Below are 24,643 nucleotides of genomic sequence, written 5' to 3'. Positions count from 1 at the left end.
ATAAAGTTATTAGAATGGCGTTACTAGAATAGGGAAGCCAATGGGGGCGGAGGGGAAGGAGGGAGAAAGGAAATACCAAAAAAAGGTAAACTTTAGTCTAATTGATTCGTGTCTAAAAACCTAATCCCTGTTCCAAAAGAGATCCCCATCTTTGATGTATGCAACAGACTTCAAATTTCAGTGTTCTTGTCTGACTTCATGGAGCTGTACAGAAGAACAATTATAACTTTGTTCCTCAGAACATGGTCACATCACTTGGGTATCTATTGGAAGTGCAGAATTTCAGAATCTGCATTTTAACAAGATCCCCAGGTATTTCATAGATATATTAAACTTTCAGAAGCACGGAACTAAAGGACTTTGAAAATAACAGCACATTAACTGAAAGGGGGAAAATGTCTGAGATAACTCCTCAGACCAACAGACAACTAAGCAGATGCTGACCACCTATCCCACTGATATGAGAGGAGGGAGAATAATAAAAAAAATTCCTGCTTACATCTTTCAGGTTCAAAACCACAAGAGAAAAAAGTCACTAGAATTTCAGGAAGTGTAAGGAAAAGGTCTGCTGTGAATCCCCTGCAATGTCAATGAAGTTCCAAATTCACAGTAAAAATAATTACTTTAGACAGAATTACTATATGGTCACAGTTTCTTACTGTGTAAGACATGATTACACGTCTCTTATTCTAATAAGCCTCAATACCTGGAAAAACATCTGTAGTAAGTTAACTTTGGAGTCTAGATTCAAATTATAAGAAGTGATTCCTACAGAGCAGACTTTGTGAAATTTAAATTCTTATCAAGTAAAAGGGATATTATACCACAAATTGTTCCCTATAAGGACCTCACAGAACCACTGTCTGAAAAACTCCACTCTTTCTGCAGTCACCATAGTAAGATGGCCTTTGTATACATCTAAGCATGTGTGTGTCTGTGTGTGTGTGTCCATGTGTGCATAAAAGGAAATAAAGTCTACAGAAATGGGCATTCCTTTTGCAGCAAATAAATAAAAACCAGGTTCCAGGCTCTCTGGTTCAAGGATTAACAAGATTTCTGACTCTAGCAGTAACTGGAAGGTTATGAAGAAACTGAAACGATAGGTGCTATGACAAGGAGACAACCTTAAAAGCAAATTAGAAAAATTGGGATATATTTATCCTAACACTTTGGGTTCACCATGACTCTGACATTTCTTTAACTCTTAACATACTTAAAAAAAAGATAATATATGCAATTATCTATATTCAGCAAAAAGGCTTTGTTTACAAAAAAATTCTTTCAATGAATAGACAGGAGGAAACAGCAGGATGAATCCTAATTAGTTGGAGAAAACCATAGTAATCCCATTCTCTAGCTGGCAACTGGTTTGAGAATGGGCATAGGAACCCCGTTCTGGTCATGGGGCATGAGGGGAAGCCTCCTAGAGGCTTCAGAAAAAGACTCTGAAAGGTTTCTTTGGCTCTTAAGCAAGAAAAGATGGGCGTCTTTACTGCACACTATTTCTGGATCTTACCCTGGAATTCTAGGGGCCACTTTGTGACCAACCGAAGTGGGGAAAGAGGAGAAAAACCCTTCTTCTTGATAATAATATCACAACCTTGAATTAAACAGGAACACTGAATTAAGCAACCCTAGAGACATATTACCTTGGGTCTTATTATTATGTATTAGAATGGTGTTTGTTATTTATAGTTAAAAGCATCCTGATACTGATAATGACCACGTTTTGGGATTATCTTCATTTAAGTATATGAGTAACTGGTCAAACTCCAATTTATTATTTAAGAAAACTGCTCCTGCAGAGTCTTCTCTGAGCTTCCACATAGACAGACGCTATTACCACGTTCCACCCTGTATTATAGATTGCCTATTTTCTTCTCTTCTCCCACTATAATAAAAACTTCTTGAGGTCAGGAACTGTCTTTTGTTCCCAGATATATCCACAGAACTCTCCCAACATAGCACTGAGACACAGTAGATGTTCAATCATCTTCTGAATGGATGATAAAATGGAAAGAGCTTTAGGCTAATAACTAGTTGAGTGACTACGGGCAGTTACTTAAGGCCTCTTAGCTTTAATTTACTAATCTGCAAGCTGATGAGTAGTTTTCAGTATGTTCTGGGTTCTCTAAAGGAGCTCCCAAGATGCTAGGAGACAAAAGGGTGGAAAGAGATGAAGGAACATGGAGGCTGTAGATCCTCCACTCTCGCATTTCAACCACAGCTGCATCATTCTTATATGTTGAATTTCTGCATCCGATTTCATCAGAAGAAAGTTCTGTTGTTTTTAACAACTCTAAAGTTCAATGAGTAGATCCTTTTTAGATGGCAAACTACCATTTTATGGCATATGCCAGAAGCTGAACAAGTGTAAGTGCTAAAGTCTTTCTGCTTAAATACTACTTTTCACCATCTTTAAAAGAAAAACAAAACAAAACACCTCTCTCTTCTCCTCTTCTGTCATTCTCTATTCCCTCACCTCATTTTTTTTTTTCCATAGCACTTATTATGTTCTCCTACCCAGCACTGGTGAACCCGCTTACCCAGTTATTAGGGCAAGGAATTTTTAAATACTTTGTTCCCTGCAGTATCCCCAGCACCACTTATAACCGTGCCTGGCACAAACAGATGCTCGTTAGGTGCTGGGCAGATCAACAAATAGGAATGAATTAAATTGAAAGTTAATCTACAGATTAGGTAAATGAACATTCAGAAGTACATATTTAACAAAAGAAGTGTCCTTGTACAAGAAAATTACAAAGTACCATTAACAGAAATTACGGACTGAAGTGGAAAGACATCCGTACTCATGCAGTCAAAGACTGAATACTGTTAAGACAGCAATATTCTCCAAGCTGATCCACAGACTCAACGCACTCTATTAAAATTCCAGCTGCCTTATGTGCAGAAATTGACAAGCCCATCCTAAGATTCATATGAAAAATGAAAGGCCGAGACAGACTAGCCAAAATAATATTGAAAAAAACAAACAAAACCCCAAACTGGAAGGATTCGCCATTCCCTATTTCAAAACTTACTAGGGACACTTGGGTGGCTCAGTCAGTTAAGTGTCTAACTTTGGCTCAGGTCATGATCACACGGTTTGTGGGTTCAAACCCTGCATCGGGCTCTGTGCTGACAGCTCAGAGCCTGGAGCCTGCTTCAGATTCTGTGTCTCCCCCAGCCCGCCTCCCCCCCATCCCTCCCCTGCTCGTGCTCTGTCTCTGTCTCTCAAAAATAAACAAACGCTAAAAAAAAAAAAAAAAAAAAAAACCTTTAAAACTTACTATAAAAACTATGTGTCGAGTAATTAAGATTATGTGGCACTGGCATAAAGCTAGACATACAGATCAATGGAACAGATGTGTGAGTTCAGCAAAAAGCCCATACACCCATAATCAATTGATTAAGACCATTTTAATTGTGGTATGGAGGGGTTGTGGGAGGGGGGATGGGCTAAATGGGTAAGGGGCACTAAGGAATCTACTCCTGAAATCATTGTTGTACTATATGCTAATTTGGATGTAAATTTTAAAAAATAAAAAATAAAATAAAATAAAATAATAAAACAATTTTCACTGTGGTAAAAGAAAAACATAAAATTTATCATCTTAATCATTTTTAAATGTATAGTTCAGTAGTGTTAACTATATTCACACTACTGTGTAATGATCTTCACAACTTTTTCATTTTGCAAAACTGAAATTTTATACCCAGTGAACACCACCTTTCCATTTCTCCCCGAACCCCAGTCTCTGGTGACTATCATTCTACTCTCTGTTTGTATGATTTGACTACTTTAGACACCTCTTACAAGTAAAATCATATAGTTTTTCTCTTGTGTGATTTGGCTTATTTCACTTAGCATGATGTGCTCAGGATTCATCCACATAATAGCATATGTCGAAATGTTTATTCAAGCCTTTGCCCATTTTTAAACTGTGTTATTTGATGTTGATTTTGTTACAGTCAATTGGTTTCTGACAAGGGCATCAAAACAATTCAGTGGATTTCCTTCTTTTTAAAGGCTTAATAATATTCCATTGCAGGTATATACCATATTTTGCTTATCCATTAATTCACTGATAAGCATCTGGGTTGCTTCTATCTCTTGACTATTATGAACAATGAGGCAATGAACATGGGTATGCAAATATCTCTCAAGATTCTGCTTTCAATTCTTTGGGATATATGCCAAGAAGTGGGATTGCTGGATTACATGCTAATTTTATTTTTAATTGTTAAAGGAATCTCCATACTGGTTTTCATTTCCACCAATACTGCACTAAGGTTACCATTTCTGCACATCCTTGCCAACACATTTTGTTTTCTTTTATAGTGCTCATATCTTAAAGGGTGTGAGATGACTGGTACCTCATTGTGCTTTGATTTGCATTTCTTTAATGATTAGTGATATTGGCATCTTTTCATATGCTTGTTGGTTCTTTGTATATCTTCTTTGGAGAAATGTTTATTCAAATCTTTTGCCCATTTTTAATTGCGTTATTTGTTTTTTGTTGTTGTCATCTTTGCATTACAGTCAACTGATTTTTGACGAGGGTACCAAAACAATTCAACGAGGAAAGAATAGTCAACAAATGGTGCTCGGACAAGTGGACATCTACAAACAAAAAGAAAAATGAACCAAAGCCCTAAATGTAAGGGTTAAAACTATAAAACTCTTAGAAGAAAACTGGTGGAAATCTTCATGACCTTGGATTAGGCAATAGTGTTTCAGATAGGACATGTAAAACATAGGTAACCAAACAAAAAAATAAATTAGACTTTATCAGAATTAAAAGTTTTGTTCACCAAAAGACACTATCAAGAAAGTGAAATAAGAATCCATAAAATGGGTAAAAACATTGGAAATCATTTATCTGATAAGGGTCTAGCAGCCAGAATGTGTATATTTAAAACTTAACAATAATTATAACTTACAACTAACTCAGTAATAAAAGTACAGAAACCCAACTTCAAATGGGCAACCATGTCTCCCGGAAATGTCCAACAAGCATATGAAAAGATGCTCAGTATCGCTAATTATTGAGAAATGCAAATCAACACCATAATGAGATACCATTCTATAACCATTAGGATGTTTATAACTAAAAAGATAGACAATCGGGGTGCCCGACTGGCTCAGTTGGAAGAGCATGCGATTCTTGATCTTGGGATCATAAATTTGAACCTCACGTGGAGTGTAGAGATTACTTAATAAGTAAAAATTTTTTAAGAAGTTAAAAAAAAAGGATGGACAATAGTAAGTTGTATATCCATACAATGAAATGTAAGTTAGACATAAAAAGAAATGAAGTACTGATACATGCTACAACACGGATGAACCTTAAAACGTACGAGGTAAAAGCCATCAAACACAAAGGGCCACATGTTCTATAATTCAACTTATTTGAAATATCCTCAATGGGCAAACCCAGATAGACATAAAACAGATCAGTGGTTACCAGGGGGTTAGGTAGAGAAGGCAATGGGGAATGACTATTAATAAGCACAGGGTTTCTTCTGGGGGTAAAATGTTCTGGAATTAGTGGTGATGGTGGCACAACACTGTAAATACATTAAAACCCACTGAATTGTGTATTTTAAAAGGGAGAATTTCGTGTACACTGATTATCTAAAAAATAAAAACCCCAAAGCCTAAACTTAGATTTTAAAGATAACAAAAATGCTAATATTCTGTACATTATGATCCTATGATGTCTGACCTTTTAGAGAGAATAGGGATCAATAGAAAAAACAGAAATTTTGGAGTAAGGCAAAGATCAACTCAAATTTCAGCTTAATTGCACACTAGCCACAAGATCCTAAAAAAGCCGTTTAGGTTTCCTGAACCTCTGTTTAATCACCTATAACACAAATAACAATACTTATCCTCACAGGTTGATGTTAGTATTAAAGTGCCTAGAACATAAGAGGCCTTCAAATGTTAGTTCCCAACCTTAGCTCTCTCCTATCAGTGAATGGGGTCATTCTTAATCATTACTGTAGAGTTAAAAATACTATTAGATTACCTGCGAATAAAGAATGAGAGTTCTTTTTAAAAATCAGGTCTAAAAAAAAAAATCAGGTCTGTATTTCTAGGAAGAACTCTTGTCTCACCAACCTTTTATAGATAGGGACATAACTGGAAGGGAAAGAATTTAAGCACAATGATTGAAAAAATATATATTAAGCAACTATGTGTACTAGTAAGCATTACGCTAGATCTTTCAAAGTTACACTTTGAAAAAGGGGGTACTGGGGGTAAAGGAGCATAATAAGTGTTATGATAGGGGAAGTAATGTGCTACAGGCATAATGAGGAGGGGGTGCCACAATCCCAACAAAAGAAGATTTTGGCCTCATTTAAATCAGAAATCTCAGAAAAACAGAAACCAATACACTTAATTGTCTTTTCAATTGTAACATTGTTTTCAGGTTTAGTTATAACAGGAAAAGCAGAAAAGGAAAGGGGTTTTTACTCATGATAGAGCTGGAATTTTGTGGGGCCAATAAGAATGTAAGAAACCACCAAGGGAAAGACAAATATGGGTGTGTATGTCAGAGTCCATTTGCACAGACCTCCTTTCCTAAATGGATCCTTCTTCCTGAAGTTGTTCTGAATTCAGCCTCTGTAGGGTGCTTCTATAATCTAACAAAAGGGACCATTCCCTCATGATCCTGTTTATCGAAATCCTCAGTTTACCATGTGGGGTTCATGTAAATTTTATAAAAGAACCAACACAGAAGGACCCAAACCCAAGGCAAATAGTCACTGTAAAAAAGGGAAAGTCACTGTTTATGTATCTGTGGAGAAAAGGGATTTGGGGACAGAGGAGAAACAAGAAGCACGAAGAAACAGAAGAGCTCTTATGTAAACTTCAATCGCTGCAAATAGGTACCTGCAATTATTCTTATTAACATATATTTTCAGAGAAGCTAAATAGAACCATGTTAGATGAGAAATGAAGTGACTTTTATCAGTGGTATGCCAAATGGCTTAAGAGAAGAATATTTTTATACAAGAAAAGGAGTAATTGGGCAACATGGGAAAAGAATCACATCTACCAAAACTTGTAGTTGGTTTCATAGCTTGTACTTTGTCCTAACAAGTAATAATAAGCCATAGTCCATTATTTTACTGACAAGACATTGTGTGCCAAATGAATTTTTGTAAATAAAAAAAGTTAATTTATTTCAATGAAAGGAATCCTATAATTAAAGAACTCCCACAGGCAATCCCTTTGCTAAGGGAGGCAGTACAGAATATAGTTATAGAGCACTGTCTGGGGCCAGACAGGAGGAATCCTAGCCATGTTATAGAAACTTTCTGAAGTCTCAGTTTCCCCACCTATAAATGGAGATAATAACAGCAAGGCTGGTATGAAGATTAAATGAGAAAATACATGTAAAATGCTTAGTATGGTATCTGACACATGGTAGGTGCTCAACATATATTAGCTTATAAAGATAAAAATGACAACTGCTGTCTTTTTTAAACACCTCAACTCGGTTCTAATTTCTTACATAAAACTGTGTTGCATCTGTGTTCTGGCTATTAATCAGATTTATCTGATAAGGCAGGTCTAAGGACTAACCACATCAAAATATCTTTAAAGAGATTTCTTTTCCTCTTTATATTGTCCTGTCTGCTGTATAAAAAATGGCAAGTTTGCTACTCATTAAAATCATAGCTGAGTGATATTCCTACAGTGTCTAAGAAGGGGCAAAATATTATTTAGGGCTGCAAATATCGTACAAGAAATAGATTTGAGGTAAAACAGTAGGAAGCATACTTTCTTTTTCTTTTTCTTTATTTATTTTGAGAGAGAGGGAGGGAGAGAACAAAGCAGTGGGTTGGTAGTAATAAACAAGACAAACATGGTCCTTGTTGTCACAGAGCTTACCAAGTCAGCCTTACCAAGTTCATCTAGGTATTTTTTATGTATACTGATATACATCTGATAGGAAACAAGGAACCAATGGTGGTTTTTTAAAACTTTACTTTTTCCATTATGGCCCTTTCTACCCAATCCCACTCCTGATTCACCATGTTGCTCTGTGTATTTTATGGGTATAAATAGGCACAATTATTCATTTCCCTACTGATAGACATGTAAGTTGCTTCTAATTTTAGACTATTATGAATAAGGCTGCTACTATTTTGTGTAACAGGAACATTTATAACATATGAGCATACATTTTTACTCCAGAAGTTGGAATTACTAGACCACAGGGTCGATGTTCATTGGAGTTTGATTCATTGAGTGGATAGGTCTAGTAAGTTTTCTTTTTAAAAATATTTTTTTTTAAGTTTATTTTTTAGAGCGAGAGACAGAGAGAGGCACAGAACCTGAAGCAGGCTCCAGGCTCCAAGCTGTCAACACAGAAACTGACACGAGGCTCGAACACACTAACTGAAAAGAACATGACCTGAGCTGAAGTTAGACACTTAACTGACTGAACCATCCAGGTGCCCCAGTACCTATTTTCATGTTTATTCATGTATCTTCTTCCATAAAGTGTACGTTTGAGACTTTTGCCCATTTTTAAAATTGGGTAATTGGTCATAACATTGTTCATTTGTAGAGACTTTAACAATATATTCTGGACATAATTCCTTGGTCAGATATATGTGTAATAAATATATTTCTTCAGTCTGTGGCTAGTTTATTCACTTTCTTAGTAATGTTTTTTGATGAAGGAAAGTTATTCATTATGATGAAGTCATAAGTGTTTTATTATAAGTGTTTTCTGTAACTCATCCAAGAGATTTTTGCCTATCCCAAGTTGTGAAGATACTCTCCTATGTTTCAAGGAAAGATGGTGGACTGAGAAAATGGCACAGTGATTTGTTTAAGGCAAATGAGGGGCTTCTAGGGTGGCTCAGTCGGTTGAGCGTCCGACTTCAGCTCAGTATACATAAAAAATACTTGTCTTGTTTATTACTACCAACCCATGATCTCACAGATCATGAGTTCGAGTCCTGTGTCAGGCTCTGTGCGTTCTGACAGCTCAGAGCCTGGAGCCTGCTTCGGATTCTGTGTCTCCCTTTCTCTCTGCCCCTCCTCAGCTCACGCTCTGTCTCTCTTTCTCTCAAAAATAAATAAACATTAAAAAAAAATTTTTTAAAGCAAATGAGAATGCCCTGCACATGAAAAGAAGCTACAGTGTCAAGGCTAATAAGCTAGGAGGCTGTTACATAACTCAGACATGAAGTGGTGAGGTTTTAGGTTTAGTTGATAAGCAGTGAAAATAAAGAGAAAAGGGTGAATAAGGGCCAGATTTAGAAGGGAAAAAAATGGAACTCAGTGATTAACTGAATATGGTATATGAAAGAAGATATGTTAAAATGATTTAAAGAATGAAGAACTTAAGCTGAAAAGATTCAAAGGGTGCCAGTACCACTAACAAAGAGGAAAGTTTAGAAGTAGATTCCACTGTGGATGCTTTATAGGAAAAAATAAGGAGTTTAGTTTTATACATCTTAAGCTTAATAATGATAATGGAATAGCCAAGTGGGGATTTTTTGTTGACAGTTAGGAATAATGAAACTTGAAAAGGACTAAGAGAAGAAACTAAGGAGGCCAATTTGCAAATTATTAGCAGAGCGGCACTCCTCAGCCTAACCTCCGTGTACCACGGCATCAGGATCACCTACAGACTTTTTGGACGTGACAGTTCTCAGACCCCTTCCCAGACTTACTGGATCAGAAATCTGGTAGTGAGGCGAACAATCTATGTTTTAATAAACGCTGCAGATGACTCTGCCACACACTAAAGTTTGAGAACCACCAGCATATAGGTTAGAGTTAAAGGTAGAGTACAGAGAGAAGTGAAAAAGGTTAAGAGTCATTCAATCACTAATCCCTAAGGAAGAGCCATGGCAGGCACAGAGAAAAATCAGTAAAGAGATTAGAAGTGAAAAGCTAATATACCTGCCACCCAAAAGCCAAGCAGAAGAGAAAGTCATGAAGTTTCTAAAGACAGTTTATTCTGGTAGGGACACAGACAGAAAGATAGAAACAGGTACACAGAATAGAGCATATTTTCATCTATTATTGATCTTCTCCCCCCAATACCATGAGGGTCATATCGCATTGAAGAAAAATATTATTCAGGATATATTTTCCACACTAGTTTTCCCTTAAAGAAGAGAAATCTGCAAACGAAGTAATACAAAAAATACTACTATAAAACCACATTTCTTTTAAAAGGAAAGGAAGAACTGACAGGCATCTGACATATGTAATTTCATTTAATATTTACATAACTCAAGGAAGAGGAGAATAGGCTGTAGTGTGAAAGGAATATGGGGTCAAAATAAGTTATTCTAAAGACTGAGACATAACAGCAAGCTTATATGCTGACAGGAAACATCCACCAGGGGAGGGGGAGGGGAACTGATGATGCAGGAGAGAGAGGAGAAATGAAGGTGAATGGGGATACATAATCACATGCACAACTGAAAGATTGTCTTTGGCTAAGTACATAGACCAGGATCAGCAAATTATGGTATGTTTTGTATCACCTGCAAGCTAAGAATAGTTTTTACATTTTTTAAAAAATTACTTTGTTTTTAAGTAATTTCTATACCCAACACGGGGCTCGAACTCACAACCCCAATCGGGATCAAGAGGCACACGTTCTACTGGGTCAGCCAGGTGGCCAGTTTTTACATTTTAAAATGATTTCTTAACAACAACAAAAAAAGAGAAGAAAATTTTGTGACAGTAAAATTATATGAAATTCAAATTTCAGTGTCCATAAGGAATATCGACACTGCCATGCCCATTTATTTACATACTGTCCAAGACTGCCTTCGCAGTCTAACAGCAAAGCTGAGTAGCTGCAACAAAGATTGTGTGGTCCTTAAAGTTGGAAATACTTACCATGTAACCCATAACAGAGAACATGTGCTGACCCCTGGCATAGTCTATTTACCTGTACTCTAAACCTTAGAGGTATCTAACTAGCATAGACAGACTTCAAATGATCTACATATTTCTAGTAATGAGGACTAAAAGTCAGTGTTGAAACATAAGGGATACATTCAACCCATTTCATCTGGCCAGCTATTCAGTCAACAGTATTTACTGAGTCCAGGTTCAAGCACTGAAAATACAAAATGCAGAAAATACGGGCAAAGTCCTTATTCTCCTGGAATTTAAATTTTCACAAGACAGACAAATAAACAAGATTGTATAGCTTGTGATAAGCGCTCTGAAGTGAATACACGTGATGCTGTGAACAAAAGGGAGTCTAGGAGATGTCTCTAGACAGGGTAGTCAGGGAAGGTGTTTCTGAGAAGGCCACTGGGGCCAACCATGGTCAGGAGAAGGGGTGTGGTTAATAAGGGGAGCAGACAATTAAGTGTTCTTAGATTTCTGCAGACACAGAAAAACACGTGAGGATGGAGAAGTTCATACACTGTGAGCGGCACATGCAAGGAACACTTTCCCTGATGAATTTTCCAATGGTATTTTTACTACAAAGTACACACAGTGTAATTATATAATGGGTTCAAATGGTTTGGGAACAAAATACAAATTACACACACACACACACACACACACACACACACACACACCCCACTGTATAATTACTTAATTACCCGAGAGATAGGAATGGCTCCAGAAAACCATTTCCGCTTATCAGGTATATACAGTAACAGTTGTTGTTGTTTTTTTATTTTTTTGTTTTGTTTTTAATGAGGAAGAAACATTCCATACAATGGAAGTTTTATAGGATACTGGCAAACGCAAAAATGCTAAAGAAAGTATATATAGTAGGCATTTCTGAATTGCTTAAAATAAAATTCAGCTTTCCCTACTTTTTAGTCTATGAATACATCACAACAAATAAATATCAAAAATGAGCATAAAAGGATAAACAATACCAGAAGCCATAAAATGTTCTTCCATTCTATTTCATACATAGCTAATGCAGCATAACCTATCAGCTGAAGCTTGACAAATGATAAGCTATGAACTTTGGGGACAGAGTTAGTGTCATTTGGTTCTTAATTCTAAATTTCTTATTTAGCATATATTAAAATAACTATTTAAGACAAAACCTGTCCCTTCTGTGGATCAGCTATGCAGTTTGTTCCATGTTAAAATAACTAATTCTTTCATTATCTTGTTTTTCAGGCACAAATAAGTTTCTATTTAAAATTTAAGCAGACTTATAAAGTACAAAATAAAACATTCAGTAATCTTTCAGATATTTATAAAATTATACAATTCCAGTTTACTTCTCCTTATGAAAAATAGAGAAAACATGATTTGCAACCATTTAAAAAGCCAGACACAGGTCTATCGAAATGTACGGTACATTCAATGTAATGATTCATAGTGTCTCTAATAGAAAGATTCAGCAGTTCTCAATCGAGACCTTTATTCCTTCTCTGAATAAATGATGCCTGAAATTTTTATTCTTGTTCTAATGGAATTTCAATGGCCTTCACTGCAAATCTACTGGAAATTTTTGCATATTAAGTGGAAAAAATTAAATGATGTTAACCACATTTTAATGTGATTAAGGCTGACAGGGTCATTATTTCTGCTAATCACTCAGTTTAAAAAGCTCAAACAAAACTTTATAACAGACAAGGTTTTTAATTTTCTGTATATCTTGCTGAAATTAAAAAAAAAAAAAAAACTGTAGAAGAAAAAGAAGGAAAAAAACCATACTACAGTCCTTGACAAAAACCAAGGAGTAGTTCCTACAATTTGCAGATGGGTTTCATTATACTTAATCTGGTGATGTAAAAACAAAAATGCAAAACAATCTTACATTGCACATGCTCCTCTGGTTTCTTTCTTTTTAAACACAAAGAGGGTAAGAAAATGCGCTTTGTAGAATTTTGAGTTCTGTGTTTCCTATTTGCTGCTAAATGGAAACAAATACAGTTTTTTCTTTAGATCTTATAGCAAACTAAAAACAGAATTAATGCAGAATACTGCCTCAAACAATTCTTCAATGTTCTATTTTTTTAGATTAATCTATGCCCTGCTACTACTAATATTTCAAATATATCAGTGTAAACTAAAAATCTTCACTGAGATAAATCTCCAAAAAGAGTGGCACTAATTGCTATTAGAAGAATAACAAGAATTCTAATGACCAGAAGTGCTTAGAGACAATTCATCTTTTCTGTTTTCTGATAGGATATTTACTTTGTTCACTGGTCATTCTATACCAGAAACTTAGAATTAATTACTTAAGATCATAGGTAGAGTTGGCGTAAGTTTGGTGCTCTACTTCCAAAAACTTATTCTTAAAAGTTCAATATTACAATATTCTTGAAGCAAAAATGAGCAGGAACTTAGCCAAAAATGCTTCACCAGTGTCTTCTCTAATTTTCTGAGCATTTCAATATTCTCCATAAAGAATAGCAGTTAAGCTAGGTACATAACCCATACAATTATGTAAGAATGAATCAAATACCTCACTACTTTTTTTGTTGGCTGTGAACTGCTTAACTAATACTGGTTGTTGAAAATCGTCTTTATCTTTCAGCTACTAAAATGGCAATTTCTAAAAATGATTTGAGGACTGTAATTCATTTTGACATATAACGTAATATAACTATTCCTAATCCAGTAGTCGTAGTTTTTACAAAAACAAAATTAATTAGCTTTTAGAAAAATATGACAAGCAAATTATTTTTTAGGAGAAACACACACCTGAAGTTCAGGCAGTCTAATTCATACTGATTCACCCCAATCTAGTAAACTTAAACCAAATTCAATGACTACAAACAAAACATTTCATACATAAAAAAGATTAAGTACCCATTTTTTTTGCATTGTAGTTTTCTAAAGCTGTATGAAACTATGATCACTGCAAATAATAGTCAAACTAACAATTATAAAACTTAAGCTACAGGTGCAGTACTTTTATCCAAAACCCCCCAATCATTCTTTGTAATTCTCTAAATTACTCAACTGCACGTGAATAGATAAATGAGTTTACTTCACTGATCAAAATCTGAGTAGCTAACAAAAGCAAAGCACCTGGCCAATAAACAAGTCCTTTGAAATACAACTTAGTACTAAAGTTTGAAAAACTGCTGTTCTGTTTTCATAGTGAAAATCATAACCAAACTACTTTCCAGCAAGAAGCTCAGCCTTTTGTGAAGAGAAAGAGATTAGGGTCTGTAGTAGATTACATAAATATCAAGATGTTCAATATTAATGCTACATTGTAGACATAATCTTTGATAGCTACACAAAGAATTAATATTGCTGAACTTAAAAAAAAAATTTAGTGTGATGCTATGCACTGGGGCATCAACTAATAATCCTCCAGAATTTCCGTGCTCATCTAAAAAGAGTCCCTGCTGAATGTTCTAATGCATCTTATTGTGAATCTTCAGCAAATAAAACTTCATGTATGAGCTCATGATGTGCTTTGCTGCCGGAAAGTCACAGACTCTGTGGGAAGCTCTTTATCTTCCCAGCAGTCCGTTCTCTGAGAACATCAGTGCAGCTACTGTAGTTACCTGTAGATTACTTGTATTTTCTCACATCTGTGTCCAGCAATCTAAACCATGATGATAAAGGGTCATTAGGTTTTGAGTGAGGAAGGGGATGGACTAGACAATTTGCTCTGATAAGCTCCTTGTTGGGAGCTCTAGTTTAGAATGTGAAATGTCGGATATGTACAGTTTTACACTAGAAGGAAAAAAGAATTTCACTTTTCTGCACTAACAATTAAAAATGATGTGATTTAATGTCTCACTATACTCTATTGATTCACGTTTTATTTGGGGGATTTATAATTAAAATTATTTAAGAGAAATAATTTTCTGCTTGTAAAATGGACGTCTACGCTCTATTAGCCACAAAGAATTCAGGTACAATTACTAAGATAACTGCTGTTTGGAGCACAGCAAAGCAATTTCCCACAGTGGGACTTACAGTTCAATTTACCAGTTGGGCAAATATTTTGTGCTCTGTAGTGGCCTAGAGAGTTAAAAGCTATAGGTAACATTTGAGCAGTGTTATACCTGGAGAAAAGTTTCTTCAATCCAAATGGATGGTTTAGATTTCAAACTAAAGAGAATATCCTAAAACATTTCCCCAAATTAATATTATATAATTTTAAAACTAACACAAACTACATTTGTCACAGAAACTGACTGACCTCCTGTCCTCCCCGAAACACGGCTCCTAATTTAGAAATCAACACTGTATTTTATTTTCGTTATTTGTGTTGGATCATAAATCGTTCTGATACTTAATCACAATTTCCTAGTAATCAGCTGATAGAATATCGTTATATTCTTGATTAGATTATAGAATGAGAATACTAATTACTTAACTTTAAATGGCTTAGAATAATTGTGTCAGGTTACAGAAATATGAAAAAGAAAAAGTGTGGGGTTGGTTTTTTTTTTTTTTTTTTTTTTGGTATCCTTCAGTTACTGTGTAGCACACCACATAGTTAGGACGACAGAAGTATTTTAGTTTAGGAAAAGAAACAGAGACATTAAAAATGCTTGCTAAATTTGCATTCATAATTTACCTCTTATTTAGGTATCCTTATCTTAGTACAATGTTGTGTCTTCTACCCACATTCCTCCGGAAGGAAATGTTAAGAGGTAACAGTGACTAGAACAAATAAAACACTGAACTGCCTGGAAGAAATGTTAAAATTATAGAAGTATGTCAACAAAATCACCCAATATTTTAAAATGAAACATCAAATAGTGCTTTGTTTTTTCTGGAAACAGTCTTAAAATGGTATTCATTTGGACCATTTGAAGGCTTTCCAATGCTGGTGAAGAAAAATAAAAAATACTTATTGTGAAAATTGTTTGGTAGCACTAAACACAAGCAAGCAATATTTTCCAATAGGTTAAAGAAAAATTAAGCATTTAAAAACTCCTGTTCTTCCTTTCAAATACATGAATTGTCTAAAATCCATTTATGAAAGACCATAAGATGGGAGGTATGTCACTATTACCAATGTAGAGACATTTTTAAAAATAAAAATTACTGTAAAATATAACATTTGGGTAAGTAACATTAATATCTTAAGGCAATATGAGAACGCAAATCTGAAATAATTATTCATACACCAAGCCATTGTAAACCTAAATCATTTCTGAAGACCTGAATGTGTCAAGAACTTTGACAATTATGACTGGAGCCAGGAAACTGTAGCAGTGCAGAATTTCTTATGAATTTCTCCAGTTACTTTTTATAAATGCTGTCTTGGATGACAGCTTAATGTGTACCACATGCAATATTTATTCTTCTTCAGTGTCAGGCTGTCTAGCCATCCAAGGGAATACAAAGAATGTCACTTATTAGGATAAAAGCACAAGGAAGGTAATCAAGGACATATGTAACATCAGCCAATCATGCCCTATTTCAACATCCTATTCCATTCATAACAGTTCAACAATTATTTGCTTACTGATAACTTGCTTTCAGGCTGTTTGTGTTCACCATAATGGTGGTTTGCATTTATTTTGCTCTTTAGAATTGGACACTTGCTGTGCTATACATGTTTGTCAAAACTTTATATCTTCTGTCAGAAATGGCTTAGCATATCAAATAATTTCTATTTGTCAGGAACTACTAATACAACAATCAGTAGCCCTTGATGTCAATAGGGCATTCACATAACTATAAAACAACAAATGTATAAGTATTAAATGTTCCACAGAAAAACATTCTGTAAGTGATACATAGTAAGAAAGTCATTATTATTGGCTAAGCCACACTCACATACCTACCTCTGCTTATGGCATTAAGGATGCTTAATAGGCACTGCTTTTTCTTTTGTTTCAGTTTTCCAAGATTATGAAACTCAATCTAATCTGATGGTCTTTGAACTAAACATCCAAAATGTCTAATACCAAGTCACATTAAAAAACACACTTGGCCACCCATACAAACTTCACTTAATAACAGATATAAAATAATGTCCCATCATACATCATAATCATGAAATGCATAATTACAGAAACATAATTACTTAATTATACTTAATCAGAAAACTAACCAGATAGGACTTCAACCATGTATTCTAGTTTCATTTGAAAGATTTTAAAAGGATTAATTTCCAGAAACCTAGACAACCAAGATGTTTACCTCTGAACACAGGAAAGGAAACAAATGGTCAATATTCTCCATATTCTCTCTCTCGGTCTCTTTTTCTTTTCTGTCTCTATCTCAGATTTGGCCTGAAATAAAATTCTACTGATGTTAGAAACATTCCACACAAACTAATCCATTTTAACTAATCCACACTAAGCCACTTTCGTGGGGGTTTTTTGATTCTTATTTGGATATTGTATAGATTAGTTTCGGTGGAATGTTTCTACATACTAGAACTTCACTTCAGGCCAAATCTCCCCACCCCACTCTACATATGCCTTGTAATGCAAATCGCATATGTCTTCCTTATGAGAGACAAAGAAATAGTGGTATCTTTGGAGTCCTCCAGCACAACAGATAACGTCTAAGGAGTGACTGGGCAGGCCACTGACTTCTAACACCTTGATGCCAAGACACATGACTTCAAGGAATCAATGACTTATGAAGGGCACCTGGACCCTCTTCTTGTTCTGACCAGTTCCTGGATCCCTAAGAAGACACGTGCACCAGACCACAATTGCCAATAAAAACCCCACACCCCATGCAAAGATGAGACTCATTCTCTTTTCCTTTCTCAATCTCCTGGACACTCTGTATCTCTCTCTCTCTCTATATATATATCTTCAAGAAACTCTGCTTTCACTTCCAAAAAAAAAAGAAAACATTTTTGTGGATTTTTTTAAATCTACATCTATGAACTATGTTGTAAACCATCAATTTTGTTAGTTATTTAATAAGTGTTACAATGTACCTACTGATAGTACTAGGGAAAAATCCATTTGGATAAAGTTGGAAAGGTATGGGGATAAGTCTTGATTAACAACAACAACAAAAAAAACCACAGCAGGATTTTCTAAGTGTTGCTGTTTCATTTAAAAGTTTTGAGAATTGGGGCACCTGGGTGGCTCAGTTAAGTGTCCAACTCTTGATTTTGGCTCAGGTCACGATCTCACAGTTGTGAGAATGAGCCCCATGTCAAGCCTGCTTGGGATCCTCTCCCTCTCTCTCTGTCCCTCCCTCCCTCGAAGAAAGAAAGAGAGAGTGAGTGAGGGGGAGGGGGAGGGGGAGGGAGGGAGGGAGGGAAGGAAGGAAGGAAGGAAGGAAGGAAGGAAGGAAAAAAAGGAGGCACCTGAGTGGCTCAGTCAGTTAAGCTTCCAACTCCTGGTTTTGGCTCAGGTCAGGATCTCACAGTTTGTGGGTTTGAGCCCTGCATCAGGCTAAACAGTGATAGTGCAGAGGCTGCTGGGATTCTCTCTCTCCCCCTTGCTCTGTCCCTCCCTTGCTTGCTTTCTCTCTCAAAATAAATAAATTTTAAAAAAAGAAAGAAAAGAAATAAATGTCTTGAGCATTCATAAAATAGTAAAATCTCACCAAACATGAGGTTTGGTTACATGCCTAAACAAATTTTTAACTGGATACTGAAGCATTGTTTTTTGTTTTGTTTTGGTGGGGAGAAAGAGACAGTAAATAAAAATACAGTGAAAGGAAGGGAAAATGTACGTGACCATACCCTTATAAATTTCAGAAGCTAGAACACTACAATATTAAAAAACCAAAAATATGTATATGTAGGAGAAATAAAAGAAAATGGAAAATTGCTTTTTTAAAAAAAATTTCAGGTATAATTAACATACAGTGTTATATTAGTTTTGGGTGTTATAATGTTTCAACAATTCTATACATTTCTCAGTGCTCATCAAGGTAAGTGTACTCTTATTCTCCTTTACCTATTTCACCCATCTCACCACCCACATCCCCCCAGGCAACCACCAGTGTCTCTGTATTTAAGAGTCTTTTTTGTCGCTTTTTTGCTTTGTTTGTTCATTTGTTTCTTAAAATTCCACATGAGCGAAATGACATTTGTCTTTCTCTGACTTATTTCACTTAGCACTATACCCTCTAGATCTATCATGTTGTTGCAAATAGCAAGATTTCATTCTTTTTATGGCCATGTAATATTCCATTATGTGGAACATTCCAAGATGTGTGTATATATGCACATCTTCATCCATTCCTCTAGGGATGAATACTTGGGTTGCTTCCAGGTCGTGGCTATTGCAAATAAACACAGGGGTGTATATGTCTTTTCAAGTTAGTGTTTTCATTTTCCCTGGGTAAATACCCAGGTAAAATACCCAGCCCTACAGTGGCTCTACCAATTTACATTCCCACCAACAATGCATGAGGTTCCTTTTTCTCTACATCCTTGTCAATATTTGTTTCTTGTCTTTTTGATTTTAGCCAATTTGATACGCATGAGGTGATATCTCATTGTCGTTTTGATTTGCATTTCCCTGACTAATGATGTTGAGCGTCTTTCCATGTATCTATTGGCCATGTGTATGTCTTCTTTAGAAAAATGTCTGTTCAGGTCCTCTGCCCATTTTTTAATTGGATTTTTTTTGTATTGAGCTGTATAAATTCTTTATATATTTTGAATATTAACCCCTTATCAGATATATCATTTGCAAATATATCCTCCCATTCATAGGTTGTCCCTTTGTTTTGTTGATGGTTTCCTTAGCTGTGCAAAAAGCCTTTTATTTTGGTGTAGACCCAATAGCTTATTTTTCCTCTTGTTTCCTTTGCCTGAGGAGACAGCTAGAAAAATGTTTCTACAGCCCATGTTAAAGAAATTACTGTCTGTTTTCTTCTAGGAGTTTTATGGTGTAAGAAAGTGGTCTAGTTTCATTCCTTTGCATGTAGCTATTTTCCCAGAACCATTTATTGAAGAGACTATCTTTTACCCATTGTATATTCCTGCCTCCTTTGTTATAGATTAATTGACCATATAATTTACTTATTTATTTTTATTTCCTTTATTTCCAATCTTCTAGCTGGTATGGGTTTCTGTGCAATTTTCACTAGAATACAACTAACCAAAAAAACAAAAAAAAAAAAAAACCACAAACCTATATTTTTTGTTCCATGAAAAGTATGCTATAAATGCAATAAAATGTTCCATACGTTTTCTCATGAGCTCGAGATAAAAGATGTCTTTAAAATGTTTAACAAGGTTTCTCACTTTATACTTCTCAAAGTAAATAGGTAAATGTTTGCATTCCAAGGTTGTTATGAGGACTAATTCAAATAAGAGAACCTATTATGTTAGTGCCCCAAAGTCTAGCATATAACACATGCTCAACAAATGGTAGTTACTATTTTGTCCAAGACTTGGTTTTATGTATACATACGTACACATATAATGTTCTTTCCATTACACTGCTATATACAAATACAGAATTTAAATAGAGTATTATACAAATTATCTATTTGTACTTCATCTAGTAAGAGATACACACATGTACAATTCCCTACTCCAAGGTCTCAAAATTCCTTACTCCTTGAAAATGCAAGGAAATACATCACTATATGGCTAAAAACACACAAACAAAACAACCAAGTGGTAGAAGAAAGTACTTGTCTTAAAAAATGATTGATAATATGTTATTTTCTATGTAAAAATATATTAACCACTTTACTGTCCCTATAAATGGCTATTAAATTGCTACATGTTTGGAATATGGTTTTCAATGATAAGTTCAAGAAAATAAACATACAGTTTAGGTAACAATTTTTACATTACCTTCAGTCGGCATTCTCTAATCAGGTTATAGTGAGTGAATCTGTAGTCTCAAATTTCAGTGTGTTAACTGTTTAAGACCAACAAAACCTTATCTAAATGAAATTTACAGTGATAGGAAATGTAGCATTTATGACCTATTGCTCAGGCCTGGTCTACCTTTCCCACCACCGATGGCCCAAAGCTGAGATACCATGGCATAGTATAGTAAAGATCATGAGCTCTGGAGATAAACTGCTTAGGTTTGAATCTTGGCATCACTGACTGGCTATGCAAAGCCAAGTTCCTCAATCTCTCTATACTTGTTTTGCCTTCCTTAAAATAACAATGGTACCTATTTCATAAGGTTTTGGGAAGTCTTAAATGTAACTGGCATATAGTTAGGGATTCAGTAAGTACTGGCCTGATGACGACTACAATTAATACAACATTTTAGGCATAGGAATTTGTCTTTATTCTAATTCATGATATTCTTTCACTTCCCTTTTCATTTACACATCAACTCCAGACAAAAGAAAAATGGCACAAGTTAAAAGGCAACAATTTTAAATATAAATTATGTATGAAAACTACTGGTGACCTTCACATTTCAGACATCCAGATATGCTCTTTGGGAAAAATCTTTTGAAACATCATTTAAAACAAGAAAAAAGCAAAAAAATGATTACCAATAGACAGATATTTTTCTTTTAAATATCAAATGGACTAAACCCAAAGATGTTTTCCACAGATTATACAGTTCTTTTTAAAAGAATTTCTAAGGAAAATGCTGATATTCATCCAGGAATACTGACAACTACTCCTTGATCTTAATGACAAATACTACAAGTACTGAAAAGGTACCTTAATATCTTTATTAATGGAAACACTAATCTCATTTACCTCTCAGCTAACTTAACCCATTCCTTTTTTGTTTTGTTTTGTTTTGTTTTTAATGTTTATTTATATCTGAAGGAGAGAGATGCAGGGCATGAGTGGGGAGGGGCAGAGAGAGAGGGGAGACACAGAATCCAAAGCAGGCTCTGTCAGCACAGAGCCTGACGTGAGGCTTGAACTCACAAATCACGAGATCATGACCTGGGTCATGAGTCAGACACCCAGCTGACTGAGTCACGCAGGCGCTCCTAACTTAACCCATTCCTAACCTAAAATGCGGATCTCTTAATCCTATGATGAAATGTTTCATTTTAGTGAAAATTCAATTCAAGGCCAAAATAGCACAGTGTTGTGTGGGCCAGGTTGGGATTTGTCTGTAGATCCAATGAACTAATGTAAATTAAAACACTGTAAAGTTTTGACCAATGTTTAGTTGCTATTTATTTTTTTTTTAAGATTTTATTTTTGAGGGGCGCCTGGGTGGCTTAGTCGGTTAGAGACTTCAGCTCAGGTCATGATATCACGGTCTGCGAGTTCGAGTCCTACATCCGAGAATCTGGAGCCTGCTTTGGATTCTGTGTCTCCCTTTCTCTGCCCCTTCCTGGCTTGCGTGCTTTCTCTCTCTCTCTCTCTCTCTCTCAATCTCAAAGATAAATAAAAATAAATTTAAAAAATTAAAAAAAAAAAAAAAAAAGATTTTATTTTTGAGTAATCTCTACCCCCAAACATGGGGCTTGAATTTATGACCCTGAGATCAAGAGCTGCATGCTCTATGGGGCGCCTGGGTGGCGCAGTCTGTTAAGCGTCCGACGTCAGCCAGGTCACGATCTCGCGGTCTGTGAGTTCGAGCCCCGCGTCAGGCTCTGGGCTGATGGCTCGGAGCCTGGAGCCTGTTTCCGATTCTGTGTCTCGCTCTCTCTCTGCCCCTCTCCCGTTCATGCTCTGTCTCTCTCTGTCCCAAAAATAAAAAAAAAAAAAAAAAAAGAGCTGCATGCTCTACCAACTGAGCCAGCCAGGCACCCCAAGTTACTATTATTTTTAGTAAAGTTCAATCTGCTTCTTTGAGGTCATACATTGAGGGACTTTCAAAAGAAGTGTTTTGTGAACAATAGCGTGGATTAGCAAGTTACTAGATAAGCATGAAAAAGGAAAGATGAAATTCAAAGTAAATCTATATATTCACAAACATGACTTTAAATGCTGTTTAAAACCCTAAAATCTTTCTGGATTTTGAGAAATTAACTATCACAAACTAGAAAATAAATGATGGTCACTCTTAAAGCCCTGAATTCACTCTTACAACACATTTAGGATATGTTTAAAAAAATCTAATTGCAATGTATTTGAATAAGAATTTACAAAGTTCTTTTCAAGCAGTTGTTTTCAGTGCTCTGTCATGCATGCCTTTGCTTTTGCTATTCCCTCTCCCCGGACTGAGTTTTCCTCAGATTCTCTCAGGGCACACTCCCTTACTTCAAAAAGGCCTTCCTTGACTACCCTAACTAAAGTGGCACCCTCTTACCCTGCTTTATTTTTATTCATTGTTTTAATCACCTCCTGACATTAAATATCTGTTCACTGGTTGTTTATCACCCCATTAGACTATAAGACTTAGGGGGGCAAAGTCTTTTTCTGCTTACCATCTAGAATGGTACATGACACACAGAAGGGCTCAATGATTATCTGCTTATAAAAGGAAAAAGAAAACATAGTAACCACCTCCTCAATGAGTTCACAGTCTTCATAAGAAACATAAATTTGAAATTTATATTAATGATCAGTTTTTATGAAATTAATTTCTTCCTTTTTAAAATGTATTTATTTTGAGAGAGACATAGAATACACATGAGCGAGGGAGGGGCAGAGAGAGGGGGAGAGAATCCCAAGCAGGTTCCGTGCTATCAGTGCAGAGCCCGGCACAGGACTCGATCCCATGAACCCTGAGATCATGACCTGGGCTGAAATCAAGAGTCAGATGCTTAACCAACTGAGCCATGTAGGTGCACCAATTAATTTCTCTTATGAAAGCATTTAAAAGACTGAATGGAGGGGCGCCTGAGTGGCTCAGTCAGTTGAGCATCTGACTTCAGCTCAGGTCACGATCTCGCAGTCCGTGAGTTTGAGCCCCGCGTCAGGCTCTGGGCTGATGGCTCAGAGCCTGGAGCCTGCTTCCGATTCTGTGTCTCCCTATCTCTCTGTCCCTCCCCCGCTCATGCTCTGTCTCTCTCTGTCTCAAAAATAAATAAATGTTAAAAAAAAAATTAAAAAAAAAAATAAATAAATAAAAGACTGAATGGATACCAGTGTACAGCCCCGAACTTTATAGACAGGGGTGTACTCAAAGTTCCTAAGTTCCTTATTTTGGAACATATTTTTAAGGAGAATTTAAAAACTGGAGGTACAAATGGTCACAGATACCAAAACATGTCTCATCGACACTGCACTATTTCTACTATGTTATGAATTAAGTAGGCTTCTGAGAGTACTTCATAATCTAATGTTTTGATGGAGAAATGTTTTCTAGGTCACATTAGAATAAGGAGACGCAACAGTCTGAGTAATGCAAGTAGCCTCAAATATAGATACGCCAATTCTACAAAGGGGTCTTATTTCTACTTTGTCCTTAATTCTAGCCAAAGTAATAGCTGCCCACGATGAGGAAAGATGGGAACATGGTGAGACCCAGAAAAGACTTATTTTCAAGGGGAAGAGATATGAAAGAGGGACAGAGTAGAAGACCAGGTCTTAACTCCAACCCAGCCAGAAAGCTGCTCATAAATTGGGTATTTGCAACCTCAGAAATGCTGTATATAGTTCCACAGTTAGAAAAATCCTACCATGACAAACCTATACATGAGGGCTGAGAAGGTTCTAGATACTTGAATAGGCATCTTTTCTTTGTGAATCTGTTAAATCTAATGCCTCAAAATCACAAAATTCTATCACTGGAAGGGAATCTTAGAGATGATCTTAATTCTTTAACTTTCACTGCCTCACCTCCAACACGCACACATACATATATTCAAAAATAGAGAAAATGAGATACAGGAGATCACAATGGAATT

General features: G+C 35.7%; 1 protein-coding gene across 1 annotated transcript in view; it reads right to left on the bottom strand.

The window, feature by feature from the left end:
• Window positions 1–24,643, bottom strand: part of OLA1 (Obg like ATPase 1) — a 170,917-nt gene that overhangs the window by 12,785 nt on the left and 133,489 nt on the right. The gene's annotated exons all lie outside the window — the stretch shown is intronic.

This window comes from Panthera onca, chromosome C1, assembly GCF_046562875.1.
Source record: "Panthera onca isolate mPanOnc1 chromosome C1, mPanOnc1 haplotype 2, whole genome shotgun sequence".
Lineage (NCBI taxonomy): Eukaryota > Metazoa > Chordata > Mammalia > Carnivora > Felidae > Panthera > Panthera onca.
This window is presented reverse-complemented; position numbering and strand designations above follow the sequence as displayed.